The 24,372-nt window shown below is 36.0% G+C and overlaps 1 long non-coding RNA gene across 1 annotated transcript in view; it reads right to left on the bottom strand.

The window, feature by feature from the left end:
• Nucleotides 1-223: 223 nt before the first annotated feature.
• LOC138930342 (uncharacterized) overlaps nucleotides 224-24,372 on the bottom strand; it is a 140,567-nt gene continuing 116,418 nt past the window's right edge. The window contains exon 4 of the long non-coding RNA XR_011446158.1: nucleotides 224-795. This is a non-coding gene — a long non-coding RNA (uncharacterized lncRNA). The remainder of the gene's footprint in view (nucleotides 796-24,372) is intronic.

Here is a 24,372-nt window from a genome sequence, read left to right as displayed (position 1 = left end):
TATTTGTTGAATGGATGGTTGGATTTTAGCATGTTCACAACCCTTAAATAATGAAAAACTTCAAGCTCTCTTTATGTTTGTTAAATAGTCATAAGTTTGCCCTTTGCATTTATTATTCGGTTTTTGGTTGACTTGACTCTTATGTAAAATGGCAATTCTATTTCTAGGTGCAAATCAGCTGTCTAGAATACTGGATCTGGCCTTGATAACTCCTTCATTATTCTTTGATTCATTTAGAGGTTCAGTAGATACAGCTTTCTTCTAAATCCCTTGATCTTACAGGAATTTTTTAGCTATGAATAATTTTCAAGAACTTCCACCTCTGACATTCATTTCTAGGAGAAAGTAACTTTATGAAGATTATCCTTAAGTTTTCCCAAGAATTATGGGGCACATCTTCAAGGCAGAGTAAGCAATATCAACCACTTCAGACAGTGCCATGATTCAAATACAGGGGCCCATAGAATTCTTAAGCAGAGCAATTAGAGAGCATATCAGTCAAAATAACCTTTGAGCTGAAAAGGCAATAAGCTACATTTTACTGTAGATCATGTAGCATACTTTTTTCCCTTTAATTAATTTTTTTGAGCTAGAAAGACAGACAAGGCAGTATAGTACACAGCTATACTCACTTTTTTATAGATATTAGTGAATGCTTTTAATATGATATCCTGGTGGGCAATTCGGATTATGCCAAGTTTGTTAAGTTTTTGCTGGGTGATGTTAAGCAGCTTCTCACCATTTATTTCTGCTCTTTCCAAATTTTCTCCATATACAAGAAAACTATAATCAACTCTGAAAAAGACACAAAAGAGTTAAGGAGATGTCAGGAAAATAGAGACTATACATCTTTGTGAAGGTAACTACACAATTCTATTGGAATAGACTTGCTTGTGTCTCTTTTGTCATTATCAAAGAGCTGTTTTCACCCTTTATTTCATCACACCATCTTAAATTTAGCATCTTTAGTGAGAAAGGCTTAGGAAGGACAATTTTTATAGGTCTTTACAAAAATGCTTCAGTGAAAAATTTAACTCACTAAAGAGATCCTATTAAATATACAAGAACAGAGAGGATAACTAAAACATATTTAGAATCTGTTATAATAATACCTAAAAAGGACTTAAGTGAGATAAAATACAGGTTTTGATTTGTGAGTGCTTTGATATAAGGAATTTTATCAACAACACACCTACATAGTTAAATATATGTGAACTATTTTGGGAGGGTACAAACTCTTGGATAAACTGCTTCAAAACTATATTCAAAACATAAAAATCCACATTTCTCAGATATATGTTTTAATGAACTGCTTCTTTGACATATATTTAGATCTATTTAGAGAGAAACTAGAGGAACCATAAAGACATAACACAATGTATTATATGATGGAGAAAATAAATTACTATAACTGACATGAAAGGTTGCTGAGCTATGAATAACTAAATCATTAGTAGACTATAAATAAATTATGAAATTATCATTCACCTTTGGTTATTCATAGTAATAATAGTAGTTAAGTGGAAACAGTACAAATAAAATAAACTTATAATTTGCTTGAAATTTGATATTGAGCTTTCCTATGATAGTGGTGGTTTAGTCACTAAGTTGTGTCCAACTCTTGTGATCCCATGGATGGTAGCCTGCCAGGCTCATCTGTCCATGGGATTCTCCAGGTAAGAATACTGGAGTGGGTTTCCATTTCCTTCTCCAGGGGATGTTTCCAACCCAGGAACTGAACCCATCTCCTGCACTGCAGGCAGATTCTTTACCGACTGAGCTATAGTGAGTATGGCTAATTCATACTCTGGGAAATAACAGTATAAGTTAATTAATACAGATTCCATTACTTTATATCTTAAAAAATAATTAAGTTAGAGAAACGATTACCTTTACAATATATTTAGAAAATTTTTTAACTAATAAGATAATGTAAATAAGATTTCATGAGGAATATTTAAACTGCTTTTTATAACTTATCAAGTGCACATATATATTTAATTATGCTGATATGCTAATTAAATCATGTTTGAATTCCCATCTATTTATTAAAACAAGATCTACTAGTAACTGGGCTTCCCTGGTGACTCAGCTCGTAAAGAACTGGCCTACCAATGCAGGAGACTCAAGAGATATGGGTTCAACCCCTGAGTCTACTGGAGAAGGAAACTGCAATCTGCTGCAGTATTCCTTCCTAGAAAATTCCATGGACAGAGGAGCCTGGTGGGCTACAGTCCATAGGGTCAGAAAGAGTCAGACATAACTCAGATTGTGTGCACATGCACATACACACACACAAACAACCTCTATTAACTTATTTTGTTGGTTTCATTCTCCTTACAATCTGCTCTTTAAAGGCTTACAACTACATTTATTTTAAATGTTTATAATTCTCTACTGCTACATATTCAGACAGGCCTTACACTTGATTACTCATAAATTAGTAAGGTTTATTATTGCATTTTAAATTTAAAGAAGTGAAGTCACTTGGAATAACCCAACTTCCATCAGTGTAGATATTTATTCAGAATTTCCATTTCCCCCACTAGAGAAAAATTATCTGCCCCAATGTAGAAAATAACCAGAAATATTATTCAGATATTTTCAAACTATCTACCTAAACTTGAGTGTATTTTTCACTCTAAGGTAATGTTTCAAGTTCATTATTTCCTTTCATTAACAGAAGAAAAATAAGGGTTTGATTAGTAAATTAGAAATATCAAGAGGAAGTTGTGTAAACATGACAAAATTGAAAGCTAAATATCTCAAAGTAATCTTCCTATTAATTTATAGAAGATTTTGGTGAACTAATTTCATTAGAGTGATTAAATATTATAAAAAGATTAATTGAATTATGTATGGGTCAGTTTTAATACCAGGAATTGTCTAGGGGAAAATTATACTTAGTTATGTTCAATAGAATTAGAAAAACACTTTTGTGGATGGTGCTCATACTTGGAACTTCCCTCTAACTACATTTGAAAGTTGGATGACTTGTCAGGGAGAATTTTAGCTTTCCTTTGCTTCTCATGTATGTATGATAGTAATCATATTGCTCTGAATATTTCATATGTATCACACTCCACATTCTGTTTTATGAACTGAAGCAGATATTTGCGCTAGAATATAATATACTGTCAATAAGTCTGTAGAAATAAATTAAGAAACTATGATATAAACAAAGTTAATAAAATAACCTGCTTTCTGTAGATGACTGAATATCTGATATAATAAATGTCAGCTATTTCTACCAGGTTACTTTGCCTTTGCTTTTTCAAATGCTTTCATTAAAACTTATTTATATGCTAGCTGTAGGTTCATCTTATACAGCCTTTATTATGTTGATTTATGTTCCCTTTGGGCTTCCCAGGTGGCGCTAGTGGTAAAGAACCCGCTTACCAATGCAAGAGACATTAAGAGACCTGAGTTCCATTTTTGAGTTGAGAAGATCCCCTGGAGGAGGGTGTGGCAACCCACTCCCATATTCTTGCCTGGAGAATCCCATGGACAGAGGAGACTGGCAGGCTAAAGTCCATAGGGTCAGAGTCTGACACAACTGAAGCTACTTAACATGCACACATGCATGTTACCTCTGTGCCCACTTTCTGAAGAGATTTTTTTTCTTTAATAATAAATGGGTGCAGAATTTTATCAAAAATTTTTTTGCATCTACAGAGAGGATCATATGGTTTTTATTTTTCAACTCGTTGATGTATTCCAAATTGGTTGAAAAACTCTTACATTCTGGATGGGATGGGAGTTTGAGGGAGAATGGATACATATATATATATATGTATGGCTGAATCTCTTTGCTGCTCACCTGAAACTATCACAACATTTTTAATTGGCTATACCCCTATACAAATTTTTAAAAATAAATTAAACGATCTTAAAAAATTATTTAGGAAAGATATGGACTAGATAATGGATATAGACTTCAAACAAGTTCTATAGTTTTACCAGTCAATAGCCTGCATCTTTGGATCACTGGATTTTGGATGAAGTCCATACATATCATGTTGGCCTTCATTTACACATGTGACACTTTGAGCTATTAATGACATAAATAACAAGTTTGTTTGATAAACATACATCTGGCTATAAGCATTAAAAACTTTGCTAATCAGAGACATGGTCACTTCCTTAAAGAACCATGAAGGCAAAAGAGACTAAATCCCATGATGCATAAAATCCATTGCAGACATCCAAGGAGATATTTAGGAAGCTTAAGAATTGATTAAAATTCTATAGTCAGTTGGCAGGTACATTAGAAATGAGACCAAAGATTAAAAGCAGAAAACTCATTCCCAATATCTGTCTCACAATCTTTGGGGCTTTAAAACAATCTGTATTTTTATATCTATTATCACAGACATAGTGGTGATGTTCAAACTAATGCCAAGGATGGAATTTATTATTGAATACTAAGTTATCAATCTGAACATTTGTGACTGTCAAGCTGATTTATACAACATACACATCTACCCCTACCTGGATTTGCCCTTCTTATCCCATGCCACTTTGTCTCATCAGAATTTACTATAAACAGTATTGATTTACAAATTAGGTCACAGCAATATTCTTAAATATTGTATGTGTGAATATGTTCATGCATGTGTTTTTATGAAATTTAAATTTAATTTGCCAATGTATGAGTAATTAATATAGTCATAATATAGTCATAACCCCAGTTTATATTTATGGGGATTAACATAGCTATCAAGATTAGTCTGTATGTTTTACTTATAAATAAAAATGGAGAAATTTTTTAGCTTAAGAAACTACAAGACCCTCTGTCGTAATAATAACTAATCTTTTCCACTATTCTAAGCATATTTCACGTATTAACTCAATTCTTGAAACAACTCTATGACAGAGGAACTTTCATTCTCCCCACTTTACAAATGTAAAAACTAACTCCAGGAGAGTTAAATCACTTATTTAAGGATACTTAAGCCTGTAAGTGGCTGAGTCAGGATTTAAATACAATAACATAAAATCTAGATGCCATGCTCTTAACCAATATGCTATTCTAATTTTCTTAGTAATTGAGATGGCCTAAGATTTATGAATAGCTTTTATGAGACCCCAAAAATATCTACTAAAATGACATGCTCAAAGATATGAGACAGCTGATCACAATCTCAGAGTAATCTTAAGTGCAGCCAACTATCCACAGCTGTGAATATTTGTAATAAGCATAATCCGTCTGTACAACTCATCGTTCCTTAAGTTCACTCATTCATTGTTCAACGAAGATTTAATTAATACTTTCGATATACACAAGTTGTTAAAAATCGTGAAGCAAAGGAAGAAACAGAACACAATCTCTGCATTTAAATAACTTTTTTGGCAACTAAACAAAAACACACAAGATATTAATAAAATGCATGCCACACTAAAAGAAATATGCTCATAAGTGAAATGAATAAGAATCATGGTAGGCATTTGGTAATCAGAGAGGTGAGAGACCAGAATGAGTCACACACATGTCCTACAGGATGAAATTACAACCCAGTAATTCTTACAACTGTAAATAGCATGTAATTTTGCTTCATCAATCAATGTTTTATGTTCCTGCAATCCAATATACTGAACCCGGATTAATATAATGTTATTCTGAGTCTAATTCAGATTCTTAATTCTGTGTCTATGACTTTATCTGGAAGAGGATAGAAAAAAATACTTAAAAGGATTCAGGGAAAAGTCTATTAGTATTAGTCTATTGTATTAGTCAGAGATGGGCTATACAAATTATTTAAACCAAGACCACAACTCAAAATTAAAGATATGCATCTATAGCCAAAAGCATATCAAATATTCTGAAACTTAACAACTAAGAAAATCCTATTCATCTATATTTTATAAGGAATCGGTATAGATGTGAAATAGGAAAATAAAAAGGCCCCAAAAGACATCAAGTGCAATTCATAAGCACATCACTTAGTGAATTTAAAGCAACAGATAATTGTTAGCATTTTAATTGATATCTTCCTCAAATTAGCAAGTCAGAAAATCTGTATGTGATAGAATATATACATATTACTGTGAACAACCTACAAAATTAGAATCCAGAGACTGCCAGAAATTTCAAATGTACAAAACAAACCTGGCACCAATAGAAAACTGTCACTTTGATTTGATGTTACAGAACAAAAGTCATACATAAGAAATATGCTCAACAAATCTGATATAACTTAAAGTTCAGTAAGAAGATTGTAGAAATGTCTATTTAGTTCTTTGGCCCATTTTTTGATAGGGTCGTTAATTTTTCTGGAATTAAGCTGCAGGAGTTGCTTGTATATTTTTGAGACTAGTTATTTGTCAAAATAAACTAGCATAAGGAAAACATATACCATGAAATTTAAAAACTAGATGAGCAAGATATGGTAAAACTCTACGTAAAGATTGACAATTATAATTAAAATGTCTATTTGTTTTTTTAATATAAATTTATTTATTTTAATTGGAGGTTAATTACAATATTGTATTGGTTTTGCCATATATAAACATGAATCTGCCACAGGTATACACGTGTTCCCCATCCTGAACCCCCATCCCTCCTCCCTCCCCTTACCATCCCTCTGGGTCGTCCCAGTGAACCAGGCCCAAGCATCCAGTATAATGCATCGAACCTGGAATGGCGATTTGTTTCATATATGATATTATACATATTTCAATGCCATTCTCCCAAATCATCCCACCCTCTCCCTCTCCCACAGAGTCCAAAAGACTGTTCTATACATCTGTGTCTCTTTTGCTATCTCGCATACAGGGTTATCACTACCATCTTTCTAAATTCCATATATCTGCATTAGTATACTGTATTAGGTTTTTTCTTTCTGGCTTGCTTCACTCTGTATAATATTAATCAATGTAATACACCACATTAACAAATTGAAAAATAAAAGCCATATGATTATCTCCATAGATGCAGAGAAAGCCTTGGACAAAATTCAATATCCATTTATGATAAAAACTCTCCAGAAAGCAGGAATGGAAGGAACATACCTCAACATAATAAAAGCTATATATCACAAACCCACAGCAAACATTAACCTAAATGGTGAAAAATTGAAAGCATTTCCCCTAAAGTCAGGAACAAGACAAGGGTGCCCACTTTCACCACTACTATTCAACACAGTTTTGGCCACAGCAATCAGAACAGAAAAATAAATAAAAGGAATCCAGATTGGAAAGTGCCGGGAGCCAGTGTGAGGAATCCCGCCCGTGACAAGGTTATGAGGAAGGAAGCTGACATACGCAAGGCGTGCTCAGACTTCAGGGGCCCCTCTGGAAATTCCTAAGCATGTACCCCAACAAAAATCTGCCGGCTTTTGTGCTCTGCTTTTCCACTCTTCTGACATTTTCTGGAAAAAGTCAATTCAGGGCTTTAGTCTTCTGCATTTGAAAGAGTGTTTCAATCCAAAAAACCCTCTGATGGCTTTCTAGCCTGCCTGCAGGACTCCTACAGCTGCGCATGTGATTATTTGAGGCCTCCTGACTGCAGGAGGCACAGGAAGCTTAAAACATCCTAGGAATGTAGGAGCTTCCGAGGAGTCAAAATCTTTAGAATAGGACTGATTAAAGGTTTCATTTGTTGAGTCAATATTTGCTGCCAAATTTTCACATCCTTTATTTGTAGATATAGTTAGAAAAACAAGTAGTAGACCTTGTGTTAGCAACATTAGATCTTTGAGTTAAGTACCTTCTTTGTTATATCCCACTGCACCTTTGTTCTATAGAGATGTAACTTTAATGTTAATGCTTTAAGGAGATGTAGATTAAAGAAAAACACTTCAGGGGAAACAAGATTAACATTCATTAAGGAAGAGAGCCAAAAAGTGTTAACAAGCCTCTTGGCCAGAAGATAATGTAAATCACCTGAGACCTTTTGTATACCAAATGATGTATAGAAAGAGCCTGAGCTGCGAACGCTACATAATCTTGTGTTACCCATTGATCTCTGTGTTTTATCAAAAGTATAAAAGGCCTTCTGAACAATAAAGGAGGGGGCCAGCTTCTTGGACCAGCTTCTCTAACTAGTCTCCCAGCCTGGTTTCTTGGGGCTCTGGCTCCCCCCGTGTCTCTCTCTCTCTTTCTTCTTCTCTCTCTTTCCCTCTCTCTGCTCTTTACTTTAACTTCAGGCTGAATCTCCACCTGGAGCGCGGAGGCTCGCCAGGTCTACTTACTTGCCCCGGCTGTTAAGACCCGCGAGAAAGGGAGCTTAAGGCGAGGCACCCTTAGATATTCAAGCGGGCGCCGGTGGCCCAACGTAGATGGTGCAAATTCCTTGTCTGGAATTTTATTGGCCTTCCGTGTAAACCAAGCTATTCAGCCCTCTTCCTCCACTTAATCTTCTTATTATACTATAGTTTCTTAATCTAATCTTACATTAATAAATAAACAAGTCTTTCCACACCGACGCCGTCCACCCTTTGAATTCCCTGGATCCACCGGGGCTGGACCCCGGCAGGAAAGGGAGAAGTAAAACTCTCACTGTTTGCAGATGACATGATCCTCTACATAGAAAACCCTAAAGGCTCCACCAAAAAATTACTAGAGCTAATCAATGAATATAGTAAAGTTTCAGGATATAAAATCAACACACCGAAATCCCTTGCATTCCTATACACTAATAATGAGCAAATAGAGAAATTAAGGAAATAATTCCATTCACAATTGCAACAAAAAGAATAAAATACTTAGGGATATATCTACCTAAGGAAAATTAAGACCTATATATAGAAAACCATGAAACACTGGTGAAATAAGTCAAAGAGGACACTAATAGATGGAGAAATATACCATGTTCATGGCTCAGAAGAATCAATATAGTGTATTTATGGATTATTTTAACCATCTTATTTCCCAATCTTATGGGATTATTGACATCTAGCTTATCAGTCAGACTTAATTATAAAGAATCTGGGAAGAACTCAGAATTAAGATGGTGATCAATAATGTAGATATAATTTCAGTCCATCTATTTATTAAGAGATCCTTTTGAATTGTTAATAGAGCACTTTAGGCCAAGTTTATCTCCTTGCCACATGTCCCATCTCCAACAATAATAGTACTACTAGTTCATTGCTAGTGTATTCTGTATTTTCCACTGTGCTAAATAAGCCCACTTTACTTCCATTGTCTTATTTAATGTTAACAACAACTATGGTAAGGGTGTTATCATTACTTTAATTTTAAACATTTGGAGGTTGCCATTTAGAAAGATTGCTTTGGCTAGTACAGGTTTTTTTTATTTTCACACAAATTGTGAAATTAATTTTTCTAGCTCTGTGGAAAATACCATTGATAGGTAGCTTGATAGGAATTGCATTGAATCGATAGAATGCATTGGGTAGCATACTCATTTTACTATATTGATTCTTCCAATCTATGACATGGTATATTTCTCCATCTATTAGTGTCCTCTTTGATTTCCTTCACCAGTGTTTTATAATTTTCTATATGTAAGTTTTTGGTTTCATTCAGTTCAGTTGCTCAGTCGTGTCTGACTCTTTGCAACCCCACGAATTACAGCACGCCAGGCCTCCCTGTCCATCACCAACTCCCAGAGTTCACTCAGATTCATGTACATCGAGTCAGTGATGCCATCCAGCCATCTCATCCTCTGTCATCCCTTTCTTCTCCTGCCCCCAATCCCTCCCAGCATCAAAGTCTTTTCCAATGAGTCAACTCTTCTCATGAGGTGGCTAAAGTACTGGAGTTTCAGCTTTAGCATCATTCCTTCCAAAGAAATCTCAGGACTGATCTCCTTTAGAATGGACTGGTTGGATCTCCTTGCAGTCCAAGGGACTCTCAAGAGTCTTCTCCAACACCACCGTTCAAAAGCAGCAACTCTTCAGTGCTCAGCCTTCTTCACATTCCAACTCTCACATCCATACATGACTACTGGAAAAACCATAGCCTTGACTAGACCGACATTAGTCGGCAAAGTAATGTCTGCTTTTGAATATGCTATCTAGGTTGGTAATAACTTTTCTTCCAAGGAGTAAGCGTCTTTTAATTTCATGGTTGCAGTCACCATCTGCAGTGATTTTGGAGCCCAAAAAAATACAGTCTGACACTGTTTCCACTGTTTCCCCATCTATTTCCCATGAAGTGATGGGACCGGATGCCATGATCTTCATTTTCTTTTTGTTTTTGTTTTTTTTTTTTTTAGTTTTTTTTTTTTTAATTTTAAAATCTTTAATTCTTACATGCGTTCCCAAACATGTCGAGCTTTAAGCCAACTTTTTCACTCTCCTCTTTCACTTTCATCAAGAGGCCTTTTAGTTCCTTTTCAATTTCTGCCATAAGGGTGGTGTCATCTGCATGTCTGAGGTTATTGATATTTCTCCTGGCAATCTTGATTCCAGCTTGTGTTTCTTCCAGGCCAGCATTTCTCATGATGTACTCTGCATACAAGTTAAAGAAGCAGGGTGACAATATACAGCCTTGATGTACTCCTTTTCCTATTTGGAACCAGTCTGTTGTTCCATGTCCAGTTCCGACCGTTGCTTCCTGACCTGCATACAGATTTCTCAAGAGACAGGTCAGATGGTCTGGAATTCCCATCTCTTTCAGAATTTTCCAGTTTATTGTGATCCACACAGTCAAAGGCTTTGGCATAGTCAATAAAGCAGAGGTAGATGTTTTTCTGGAACTCTCTTGCTTTTTCCATGATCCAGCGGATGTTGGCAATTTGATCTCTGGTTCCTCTGCCTTTTCTAACACCAGCTTGAACATCAGGAAGTTCATGGTTCACGTATTGCTGAAGCCTGGCTTGGAGAATTTTGAGCATTTCTTTAATAGCATGTGAGATGAGTGCAATTGTGCGGTAGTTTGAGCATTCTTTGGCATTGCCTTTCTTAGGGATTGGAATGAAAACTGACCTTTGCCAGTCCTGTGGCCACTGCTGAGTTTTCCAAATTTGCTGGCATATTGAGTGCAGCACTTTCACAGCAGTATCTTTCAGGATTTGAAACAGCTCAACTGGAATTCCATCACCTCCACTAGCTTTGTTCATAGTGATGCTTTCTAAGGCCCACTTGACTTCATTTTCCAGGATGTCTGGCTCTAGTTGAGTGATCACACCTTTGTGATTATCTGGGTCATGAAGATCTTTTTTGTACAGTTCTGTGTATTCTTGCCACTTCTTAATATCTTCTGCTTCTGTTAAGTCCACACTATTTCTGTCCTTTATTGAGCCCATCTTTGCATGAAATGTTCCCTTGGTATCTCTAATTTTCTTGAAGAGATCTCTAGTCTTTCCCATTCTGTTGTTTTCCTCTATTTCTTTGCATTGATCGCTGAAGAAGGCTTTTCTTATCTCTTCTTGCTATTCTGTGGAACTCTGCATTCAGATGCTTATATCTTTCCTTTTCTCCTTTTGCTCCTTTTATTAGGTAGATATATTCCTTATGTATTTTATTCTTTTCATTGCAATGGTGAATGGAATTATTTCCTTAATTTCTCTTTCTATTTTCACATTATTAGTGTATAGGAATGCAAGGGATTTTGGTGTGTTGATTTTATAACCTGAAACTTTACTATATTCATTGATTAGCTCTAGGAATTTTCAGGTGGAGTCTTTGAGGTTTTCTATGTATAGGATCATGTCATCTGCAAACCATGAAAGATCTACTTCTTCTTTTGCAACTTGGGTTCCTGATATTTCTTTTTCTGCTCTGACTGCTCTGGCCAAAACTTCTAAATCTATGTTGAATAATAGTGGTGAGAGTGGGCATCCTTTGTCTTGTTTCTGACTTTAGGGGAAATGCTTTCAATATTTCACAATTGTGGATAATGTTTGCTGTAGGTTTGTCATATATAGCTTTTACTATGTTGAGGTATGTTCCTTCTATTCCTGCTTTCTGGACAGTTTTTATCATAAATGGATGTTGAATTTTGTCAAAGGATTTCTATGCATCTATTTAGATAATCTTATGGTTTTTAATTTTCAATTTGTTAATGTGCTGTATTATGTTGATTAATTTGTGGATATTGAAGAATCCTTGCATCTCTGGGATAAAGCCCACTTGGACATGATGTATGATCTTTTCAATGTGTTGTTGGATTCTGTTTTCTAGGATTTTGTTAAGGATTTTTGCATCTATGTTCATCAGTGATATTGGCCTGTCGTGTGTGTGTGTGTGTGTGTGTGTGTGTGTGTGTGTGTGTGTGTGGCATCTTTGACAGGTTTTGGTATTAGGGTAATGCTGTCCTCATAGAATGAGTTTGGAAGTTTACCTTCCTCTGTAATTTTCTGGAAGAGTTTGAGTAGGATAGGTGTTATCTATTCTCTAAATTTTTGGTAGAATTCAGCTGTGAAGCCGTCTGGTCCTGGGCTTTTGTTCGTTGGAATATATCCGATTACAGTTTCAATTTCTGTGCTTGTGATGGGTCTGTTAAGATTTTCTATTTCTTCCTGCTTCAGTTTTGGAAAGTTGCACTTTTCTAAGAATCTGTCCATGTCTTCCAAGTTGTCCATTTTATTGGCATAAAGTTGCTGATAGTAGTCTCTTATGATCCTTTATATTTCTGTGTTGTCTGTTGTGGTCCCTCCATTTTCATTTCTAACTTTATTGATCTGATTTTTCTCCCTTTGTTTCTTGATGAGTCTGGCTAATTGTTTGTCAATTTTACCTTCTCAAAGAACCAGCTTTTGGCTTTGTTGATTTTTGCTATGGTCTCTTTTGCTTCTTTTTCATTTATTTCTGCCCTAATTTTTAAGATTTCTTTCCTTCTACTAACTCTGGGGTTCTGCATTTCTTCCTTTTCTAGTTGCTTCGGGTGTAGATTTAGGTTATTTATTTGACTTTTTTGTCCTTTCTTGAGGTATGCTTGTATTGCTATGAACCTTCCCCTTAGCACTGCTTTTACAGTGTCCCACAGGTTTCGGGTTGCTGTGTTTTCATTTTCATTCGTTTCTATGCATATTTTGATTTATTTTTTTTATTTCTTCTGTGATTTGTTGATTATTCAGCAATGTGTTGTTCAGCCTCCATATGTAGGAATTTTTAATAGTTTTTCTCCTGTAATTGACATCTAATCTTATTGCATTGTGGTCAGAAAAGATGCTTGGAATGATTTCAATTTTTTGAATTTACCAAGGCTGTATTTATGGCCCAGAATGTGACCTATCCTGGAGAAGGTCCCGTGAGCACTTGAGAAAAAGGTGAAATTCATTGTTTGGGGGTGAAATGTCCTATAGATATCAATTAGGTCTATCTGCTCTATTGCATCATTTAAAATTTGTGTTTCCTTGTTAATTTTCTCTTTAGTTGATATATCAATAGGTGTGAGTGGGGTATTAAAGTCTCCCATTATTATTGTGTTATTGTCAATTTCCCCTTTCATACTTGTTAACATCTCTCTTACATATTGTGGTGCTCCTATGTTGGGTGCATATATATTTATAATTGTTATATCTTCTTCTTGGATTGATCCTTTGATCATTATGTAGTGGCCTTCTTCGTCTCTTTTCACAGCCTTTGTTTTAAAGTCTATTTTATCTAATATGAGTATTGCTACTCCTGCTTTCTTTTGGTCTCTATTTGTGTGGAATATCTTTTTCCAGCCCTTCACTTTCAGTCTGTATGTGTCCTCGTTTCAAGGTGAGTCTCTTGTAGACAACATATATTGGGATCTTGTTTTTGTATCCATTCAGCTAGTCTTTGTCTTTTGGTTGGGGCATTCAACACATTTACATTCATGATAGTTATTGATAAGTATGATCCCATTGTCATTTACTTTACTGTTTTGGGTTTGAGTTTATACACCCTTTCTGTGTTTCCTGTCTAGAAAAGATGCTTTAGCATTTGTTGGAGAGCTGGTTTGGTGGTGCTGAATTCTCTCAGCTTTTGCTTGTCTGTAAAACTTTTGATTTCTCCTTCATATTTGAATGAGATCCTTGCTGGGACAGTAATCTGGGCTGTAGGTTATTTTATTTCATCACTTTAAGTATGTCCTGCCATTCCTTCCTGGCCTGAAGAGTTTCTATTAAAAGATCAGCTGTTATCCTTATGAGAATCCCCTTGTGTGTTATTTGTTGTTTTTCCCTTGCTGCTTTTAATATTTGTTCTTTGTGTTTGACCTTTGTTAATTTGACTAATATGTGTCTTGGGGCCTTGGTAAATTTTTAAAAAACTGAAATCATTTCCAGCATTTTTTCAGATCAGAATATGGTAAGACTAGGTATCAACCACCTGGAAAAAAAATATTACAAATCAAACATATGGATGCTAAACAACACACATCTGAATAACCAGCAGATTAAAGAAGAAATCAAGAAGGAAATCAAAACATGCATAGAAACAAATGAAAATGAAAACACGACAACCCCAAATCTATGGGATTTTGTAAAAGCAGTGCTAGGAGGGATATTCACAGCAATACAAGCCTAACTCAAGACACAAGAAAACATCTAATAAACCACCTAACTGTACACCTAAAGCAACTAGAAAAAGAAGAACCCTGCAGTTAGTAGAAGGAAGTAAATCATCAAAATCAGAGCAGAAATAAATGAAAAAGAAACAAAGAAGACTATAGCAGAAATCTACAAAACTAAAAGCTGGTTCTACGAGAAGATACATAGACAAACCATTAGCCAGACACGTCAAGAAGAAAAGGGTAAAGAATCAACTTAGAAAAATTTGAAATGCAAATAAAGAAATTACAACAGACAACACAGAAATACAAAAGATCATAAGAGATTAATATGAGCTATTATATGCCAACAAAATGGACAACTTGGAAGAAATGGAAAAACTCTTAGGAAAATATAATCCTCCAAAACTGAACCAGGAGAAATACAATATCTTAACAGAAATAGAAGCTGTAATAAAAATATTTTCCAACAATAAAACCCCAGAACCAGATGGCTTCACAGGTGAATCCTACCATAAATTCAGAGAAGAGTTAACGCCTATCCCACTCAAACTCTTCCAGAAAATTGCAGAGGAAGATAAACTTCCAAACTCACTCTATTAGGCCAACATCACCCTAATACCAAAACCAGCCAAAGGTGCCACAAAAAAAGAAAACTACAGGCCAATATCACTGATGAACATAGATGCAAAAATGCTCAACAAAATTGTTTGCTTAGCAACAATCCAACAACATATTAAATAGATCATACATTATGACCAAGTAGTCTTTATCCCAGGGATGCAAGGATTCTTCAATATTCACAAATCAACCAATGTGGTGTACCATATTAACAAATTGAAAGATAAAAACCATATGAATGTCTCAATAGATGCAGTGAAAGCCTTTGACAGAATTGAACATGCATTTATGATAAAAAAAAAAAAAAACTCTCCAGAAAGCAGGCATAGAAGGAATATACCTCAACATAATAAAAGCCATTATAGGACAAACCCACAGTGAATATTATCCACAATGGTTAAAAACTGAAAGCATTTCCTCTAAACTTAGGAACAAGAGAAGTGTTGCCCACTCTCACCACTACTATTGAACATAGTTTTGGAAGTCATAGCCACAGCAATCAGAGAAGAAAAGGAAATAAAAGGAATCCAGATTGGAAAAGAAGTAAAACTCTCACTGTTTACAGATGACATGCTCTTCTACATAGAAAACCCTTAAGACACCACCAGAAATTTACTAGAGCTAATCAACAAATATAGTAAAGTTGCAGGATATAAAATTAATACACAGAAATCCCTTGCATGCCTATACACTAACAATGAGAAAACAGAAAGAGAAATTAAGGAAGGAATCCCATTCACAATTGCAACTACAAGAATAAAATACTTTGGAATAAATTTACCTAAAGAAACAAAAGACCCATATATAGAGGACTATAAAACACTGATGAAAGAAATCAAAAATAATACAAAATATGGAGAAATATTCCATGTTCTTGGATTGGAAAAATCAATACAGTGATAATGAGTATACTACCCAAAGTAATCTACAGATTCAACACAATCCCTATCCGGATACAAATGGTATTTTTCCGAAAACTAGAACAAATAATTTCACAATTTGTATGGAAAAGCAAAAAACTTCAAATAGCCAAAGCAATCTTGAGAAAGAAAAATGGAACTGGAGGAGTCAACCTGCCTGACTTCAGACTATAAAAAGCTACAGTCATCAAGATAGTACTGGCACAAAGACAGAAATATAGATCAATGGAACAAAACAGAAAGTCCAGAGATAAGCCCATGCACCTATAGACACCTTATCTTTGCCAGAGGAGGCAAAAATATACAATGGCAAAAAGACAATCTTTTTATCAGGTGGTGCTGGGAAAACTGGTCAACTACCTGTAAAAGAATGAAACAGGAATAATTTGTAACACCATACACAAAAATAAACTCAAAATGGATTAAAGATCTAAATATAAGACCAGAAAAGATAAAACTGTTACAGGAAATCACAAGCAGAACACTCTCTGACATAAATCACAGCAAGATCCTCTATGACCCACCTCCCAGAGTAATTGAAATAAAGACAAAAATAAATTAGCTTGACCTAATTAAACTTAAAAGCTTTTGCACAGCGAAGGAAACTATAAGCAAGGTGAAAAGGCAGCCTTCAGAATTGGAGAAAATAGTAGCAAATAAAACAACTGACAAATAATTAATCTCACAAATATACAAGAGCTCATGCAGCTCGATTCCAGAAACAATAAATGACCCGATCAAAAAAATGGGCCAAAGAACTAAATAGGCAATTCTTCAAAGAAGACATACAGATGGCTAACAAACACATGAAAAGATTCACAAAATCACTCGTTATCAGAGACATGCAAATGAAAACCACAGTGAGATACCATCTCATGTCAGTCAGAATGGCTGCCATCAAAAAGTCTACAAACAATAAGTGATAAAGAGGGTGTGGAGAAAATGTAACCCTCTTACACTGTTGGGTATGCAAACTAGTATAGCCACTATGAGGAACAGTATGGAGGCTCCTTAAAAAACTGGAAATAGAACTGCCATACAACCCAGAAATCCCACTGAGGGGCATACAAACAGAGGAAACCAGAACTGAAAGAGACACATGTACCTCAATGTTCACTGCAGCACTGTTTATGATAGCTAGGACATGGAAGCAACCTAGATGTCCATTGGCAAATGAATGGATAAGGAAGTCGTCATACTTATAAACAATGAAATATTACTCAGCTATAAAAAAGAACGCATTTAAGTCAGTTCTAATGAGGTGGAAGAAATTCAAGCCTATTATACAGAGCACAGGAAGTCAGAAAGAGAAATACCAATACAGTATATTAAGACATATGTATGGAATTTAGAAAGATGATAATGACAACTCTATATTCAAGACAGCAAGAGACACAGATGTAAAGAACAGAATTTTGGACTATTTGGGAGAAAGTGAGGGTGAGACGATATGAGAGAATAACATTGAAACATGTATATTACCACATGTAAAATAGATGATCAGTGTAAGTTTGATGAAAGAAGCAGGGCACCCCAAACTGGTGCTTTTGTACAACCCAGAGGGATGGGGTGGGGAGGGAGGGTGGAGAGGGGTTCAGGATGGGGGGATTGATTCATGTCGATTTATGGCAAAAACCACCATAATATTGTAAAGTAATTAGCCTCTAATTAAAATAAATAAATTAATTGAAAAATAGTATTTCTCCTATGTGGAAATTTGTAGGCACTTTAACTCACCTTGCACTTTATAATTTCTTTTGACATTATGTGGTGATTATTTTTGTTCAATCTTTATATTTCATTCTTGCCTCCCCCTTCTAGAATGTAGAATTTGAGATGAAAAGGCCATAAGTCTTTTATTGAAAAATGTTAAATTGGAGAGAAAAAATAAAATGTTGCTGGTCTATCATTTAATGATTTTCTCATCATTTGTATACAGATACATCTGATTGGTCTTTACCCTCTAGACCAATATATGGGTACATAATAGAAAGATATCACCTGACCTATCTTGAGAAAACATTCCAGCGATGTGAAGTGCTTTAAACATACTCTTGATATTCTGGATCCCTGGAAAATTAAACAGCAGATATTCTTCCTAGTATCTAGACAAGGAAAAAGAAAAAGCATTCTTCTTTCATCTACAGCAAGCCTTGTTTTTCTGACAGATGACTTTGAAAGCCTCTTTCTTTTATTTATTTAACCATCATTTCATTGGGTTTATGGTTCTGTGTTCAAAAATTTATAACATTCTAGTATTGTGAAAATAAAATATTGTTCAAAGCTGTATTATTAGTTTTCTATTATTAAATAACAAATTACCACAAAATTAGAAGGTTGAAACAACAACCATTTATTATTTTACATCATCTATTGGTCAAAATTCCTGGCACAATGTGGCTAGATACCCTGTTAAGGGTCTCATAAGGCTGAAATCAAGGCTGAAATCTCATCTAATGCCAAGGGTCTTCTTTCCACTTCACTGATTTCTGGCAGAATTCTGTTTCATGTGGTGGTAGCACTGAGGTACCTACTTTCCACCTAACTGTCAACTAGGTCCTATTCTTGTCATCTAAAAGCTTTCACCATCTCTGGAATATGGTACTTTTCTTCTACAAGATCAGCAGAAGAATCTCTATAATGTGTTACCTTTAAGTAAAGGGCACAACTTATTAGACATCTGATAGTCTCCCTTGTTTAAAAGGTAAATGATTAGAAAACATGGGTGTCACTGTGCATCATATTCATAGGTCTTATACACAACTTAAGGGCATGGGACTATATAAAAGAATGCATTATTGGCAGTTATTTTAGAATTCTGACTACCACAAAAGCATATTGTCCCTCATTCTGTAGACTAAGTGGTCTAATAATATGGTTCACTAAAAAGGCATAACTTCCTGATTATGTAAAGAACCTGTTTTCACAGCCTTGGCTACCTACAGAAGAAAAATCATCATAAGAATCAGTCAGGGCAGAAACCAGACACTCCCACCAAGAAGCCTGCACAAGCTTCTTAGACAGCCTCATACAAAAAGGGGCAAACAGCAAAAGCAATAAGAAATACAGCCTTGCGGCCTGTGGAATGGAAACCACAATTACAGAAAATTAGACAAAATGAAACAACAGAGGAATATGTTTCAGATGAAGGAACAAGAAAAAATTTCAAAAGAATAACTAACTGAAGTGGAGACAGGCAATTTTATGGAAAAAGTATTTAAGATAATGATACTGAAGATGATTCAAGATTACAGAAAAAGAATGGAGGCATAGATTGAGAATATACAAGAAATAATCAACAAAGACCTAGAAGAACTAAGGGGCTTCACTGGTGGATCAGTGGTAAAGATTTCACCTGCCAATGCAGAGATGTAGGTTCAATCTCTGAGTCAGGAAGAAACCCTGGAGAAGAGAATGGCAACCCCCTCCAGTATTCTTGCTTGGCAAATCCCATAGACAGAGCGGCCTTGCAGACCACAGTTTATGGCATCCCAAAAATGTTGGATATGACTTAGTGACAAAACCAAATAAACAAAAGAACTGAAAAACAATTAGAAATGAACAATTAAAAAAATGAAATGAAAAATACACTGGAATGAAACAATAGCAGAGTACAAAATGGTGGTAATCACTGCCATAAAAGACTATAAAGATAAAAGAATGAAAATAAATAAGGACATGGAGGTTGGAGGGAGGTTCAAGTTGGGGGACACACATTGTATACCTATGGTTGATTCATGTTGGTAAATGGCAAAAACCATCGCATTATGTAAATAATTATCCTACAATTACAATCAGTTCAGTTCAGTTCAGCTGCTCAGTCATGTCCGACTCTTTGCAACCCCATGAATCGCAGCACGTCAGGCCTCCCTGTCCATCACCATCTTCCGGAGTTCACTCAGACTCACGTCCATCGAGTCCATGATGCCATCCAGCCATCTCATCCTCGGTTGTCCCCTTCTCCTGTCCCCAAACCCTCCTAGCATCAGAGTCTTTTCCAATGAGTCAACTCTTCGTGTGAGGTGGCCAAAGTACTGGAGCTTCAGCTTTAGCATCATTCCTTCCAAAGAAATCCCAGGGTTAATTAAAACAGAAATAAGGACAGCCTAAGAGATCACTGGGGCAACATGAAAGGCACCAACATTTGCATTATAGGGATTCTAGAAGGAAAAGAGAGAGAGAAAGTATATGAGGAACTATCTGAAGAGATGAGTTGAGAATGTTCTTACGATGGGAAAGGAAACAGTCACCCAAATCTAGGAAGCAGAGAGAGTCCCAGGAAGAACAAACCCAAAGGACAACATGTGATAACACATAGTAATCACAGTGACAAAAATTAAAGACAGAGGAAAAATACTTAAAGCAATAAGTAAAAAGCAACAAATAATATACAAGGGAACTCTCATAAGATTATCAACTGATGTCTCAGCAGAAACTCTGCAGGCCAGAAAGAAGTGGCATGATATAGTCAAAGTGATGAATGGGAAGAACAACCAACCAAGAATACTGTATGTGGAAATGTTCTCATTCACATTTAGCAGAGAAATAAAAAATTTGACAGATATGCAAAAGCTAAGAGAATTCAGCACCAAAAGATCATCTTTGCAAAAATTGTTAAAACAACTTCTCAAAGTGGAAAAGAAAAGGCCACTACCAGAAACAAGAAAATTATGAATGGAAAAGCTTACCAGTAAAGGCAAACATAAAGTAAAGGTAAGAAATCACCCACATACAAATATGGTATCAAAACAAGCAATTATGAGACAAGGAGAGCACAAAGGCAGAATATTGGAAATGGATCTAAAATTAAAAGGCCAGCCACTTGACACAATCCTGTTTATACACATAAACTTCTATAACAAAAGCTAATGAATGGTAACTGTAAACTGAAAATAAACTATAGGCAAACACATTTTAAAAAGTAAAAACAACCCAAACGTAACACTAAAGTTAGTTATCAAACTACAAGAAAAGGGAGGAAAAGAGTAAGAAAAAAATCTACAAAAAGACATCTAAAACAGTTAACAAAATGGCAATATGAATTACTATATATACATAATTACATTAAATGTAAATAGATTATATTTTCCAACCAAAAGACAAAAGTTGACTGAATGGATATAAAAACAAGACCCATATACACACTGTCTACAAGAGATCCACTTGAGGCCTAGGGAAACATACAGACTGAAAGTAAGGTGATGGAAAAAAATATTCCATGAAACTGAAGATCAAAAGAACGCTGCAGTAGCAAAACTCATATTAGACAAAATATATTTTAAAATAAATATTATTACAATAGACAAAAAATATACTACATAATGATCTAGGGATCAATCCAAGAAGATACAACAATTGTAAATATATATGCACCCAACAAAGAAATACCCCAATATAGAAGGCAAATATAGATATAAAATTAGAGATCAACAGTAGCACTATAATAGTGGGGGACTTTAATACCTTACTTTCATCAAAGATCATTCACACAGAAAATCAATAAGGAAATATTGGCCTTAAATGACACATTAGATCAGATGCATTTCGTTGATTCTTAGATAGTGTTCTATCCAAAAGCAGAAAAATACACATTCTTCTCAAATGCACACAGACTATTCTCCAGGATTGACCATATGCTGGGCTGTAAAGCAAGTCATGGTAATTTAAGAAAATTGAAATCATATCTGGCATGTTTTTGAACCACAAAGCTATAAGATTAGAAATCAACTACAAGGAAAAAAACTGAAAAAAAAAAACCCACAAACACGAGAAGATTAAACAGTATGATAAAAAACAACAAACATATCACTGAAGAAATTAAAGAGGAAATTTAAAAAAATACCTAGAAGCAAGTGAAAATAAATTACAACACCCAAATCATATGGGACGTGGCAAAAGTAGTTCTAAGAGGGATGTCTGTAGCAAAACAATCTTACCTTAGAAAACAAGAAAAATCACAAATATACAACATAACCTTACACCCAAAGCACTTAGAGAAAGAAATACAAAACCAAAAGTTAGTAGAAGGAAAAAAAAAAATCAGAGCAGAAATAAATGAAATGGAAACAAAACAATAGTAAAGATAAATGAAATTAAAGCTACTTTTTTGAAAAGATAAGCAAAGATGATAAATCTTTAACCAGACTCAAGAGAAAAAGGGAGAGGACAAAAATCAATAAAACATGAAATGACAAAAGAAGTAGGGAAGAGTTTCAAGATGGCAGATGAATAAAACATAGAGATCTCCTTCCCCAGAAATACATCAAAAATATATTTGTATGTGAAGCAACTCCTATAGAACACCTACTAAATGCTGGCAGAAGATCTCAGACTTCAAAAAGGCAAGTTAATCTCGACATAACGAGGTAGGGCAAAAGATAATTTAAACAAAAAGAGAGAGACAAAGGAATTCAGATGGGACCTATACCTCTAGCAGGGAGGTGTAAAGGAGGATAAGTTTCCACACACTCAGAAACTCCCTCACAAGTGGGGACAGGGGGAGCTTCAGATCCTCAGTGGGGAGCACAGCAAGAGATATGTGGAAGTCAAAGTGGAAAGAATTCAACACAGAGATGGGTGTCAACCAGCAATTCCCAGCCTGAGACAACTGTCTGCACACTTGTTGTGGGGAGTAGGGGCTGAGTATTGAGGCTCAGGCTTTGGAGGTCACACCCCAAGGAGAGGACTGGGGTTGGTTGCTGTAAAGATACTCTGAGGGACTAGTGTGACACAGCTGAGGGATTTCAATGAAAAGCCTAGGCCTGCCAGAGAGGCAAGAGATAATTGCTATGGAAACCCTCTAACACGGCACACTTGCAGATGCCAAGATGCCACCTTTGTGTGAGCAATATGAGATAAGAGCTGCAGGTACAGTCTGTGACCCCAGAGATGGGCACTCTGCTGCTGCAAAAGCCTGTGTGAGCACCTGAGTCTGAAGGCTGGCTGTGGCTGAGGTTTTTGACCCCAGGGATGGGCATGTGGGTTGCTTCCAAAATCTGTTTGAGTGCTAGAGATGGAGGGCAAGACAAGGTTTCAGTCTCTGACCCCAGAGGTGAAAGTGACAGCCACTGCAGCTGCCACCAAGCTCTGAGCAGGGACAGGTCACTGCCCACATGCATGGCTCAGGGCCAATTCCCCTGCGACAGTGCACAAGCTGACTCAGGCTGTAGCAACTTCCCTCAGTTTCTGCCACTACAGGCACTCCCTGCACATCCCAAATGTGTCTATCATATCCCATCCTCCCCCTGGCCCGAGCTAGCAAGTGAATCCTAATTGTCACTGCTTTGGCCGTCTCCTGTCTGGGTGGGTAACAGACACTAGAGAATGGACTACAAACAATGATAGGGCAAAAAGCAAAGCTTAGCATTAGGGGCAGGGTAACCAATGAAGAAAAGGGAATCCTCTTTTGCAGCCACAAGAGTGGTGTATTAAATCCCTGCAATTGCCCTTAAGCTGTGTACTTTGGGGTTGATTGTGGACTTTAAAAAGTAAGTACAAGGTGGCATAGTCAATAAAGCAAAAGTTGATGTTTTTTCTGGAACTCTCTTGCTTTTTCTATGGTCCAAATTGGATCAGTGATGCCATTCAACCATCTCATCCTCTGTCATCCCCTTCTCCTGCCTTCAATCTTTCCCAGAATCAGGTCTTTTCCAATGAGTCAGTTCTTCACATCAGGTGGCCAAAGTATTGGGCTTCCCTGATAGCTCAGTTGGTAAAGAATCCACCTGCAATGCAGAAGACCCTGGTTCAATGCAATGCAGAAGACCCTGGTTCAATTCCTGGGTCAGGAAGATCCCCTGGAGAAGGGATAGGCTACCCACTCCAGTATTCTTGGGCTTCCCTTGTGGCTGAGCTGGTAAAGAATCCACCCACAATGTGGAAGATGTGAGTTCATTCCCTGGGTCGAGTAGATCCCCGGGAGAAGGGAAAGGCTACTCACTCCAGTATTCTGGCCTAGAGAATTCCATGGGTTCACAGAGTTGCAAAGAGTTGGACACAACTGAGTAACTTTCCCTTTCACAAGCTGGAGTAAGGCCACTTCTGAGTCTGAGCTGACATCACAGAACACACAGCAAGTACAGAGACTTTACTAGAAATATTGGAGGACTTCTTGTATAGGCAGATTGGCTAGAGCTCACTGTGTAGCAAGGACACAGACAACTAAGATCAAGGAAAATATTCTTCTTACTACCAATAACTCTCTCTGAGAGAGACAGTCTCTTTCATTTTTGTTGTGTCCTACTGTTCTTTTTTTTTTTTTTACTATTCATTTTTACTTACTTTTTTCCTTATAAATGCTTTTATTTTAAAATAAATTTATTTCATTTTTCCTAGTTCTATGATATTTTTGTTATATTTCATTCCCCCCTCCTCGATGTTTTTGGTATTGTATTTTTGTTAGTCTAGCCTTTAGTGTGGATGGGTTTAGTTATTGGACTGA

The sequence above is a fragment of the Ovis canadensis genome, chromosome X, assembly GCF_042477335.2.
Source record: "Ovis canadensis isolate MfBH-ARS-UI-01 breed Bighorn chromosome X, ARS-UI_OviCan_v2, whole genome shotgun sequence".
Lineage (NCBI taxonomy): Eukaryota > Metazoa > Chordata > Mammalia > Artiodactyla > Bovidae > Ovis > Ovis canadensis.
This window is presented reverse-complemented; position numbering and strand designations above follow the sequence as displayed.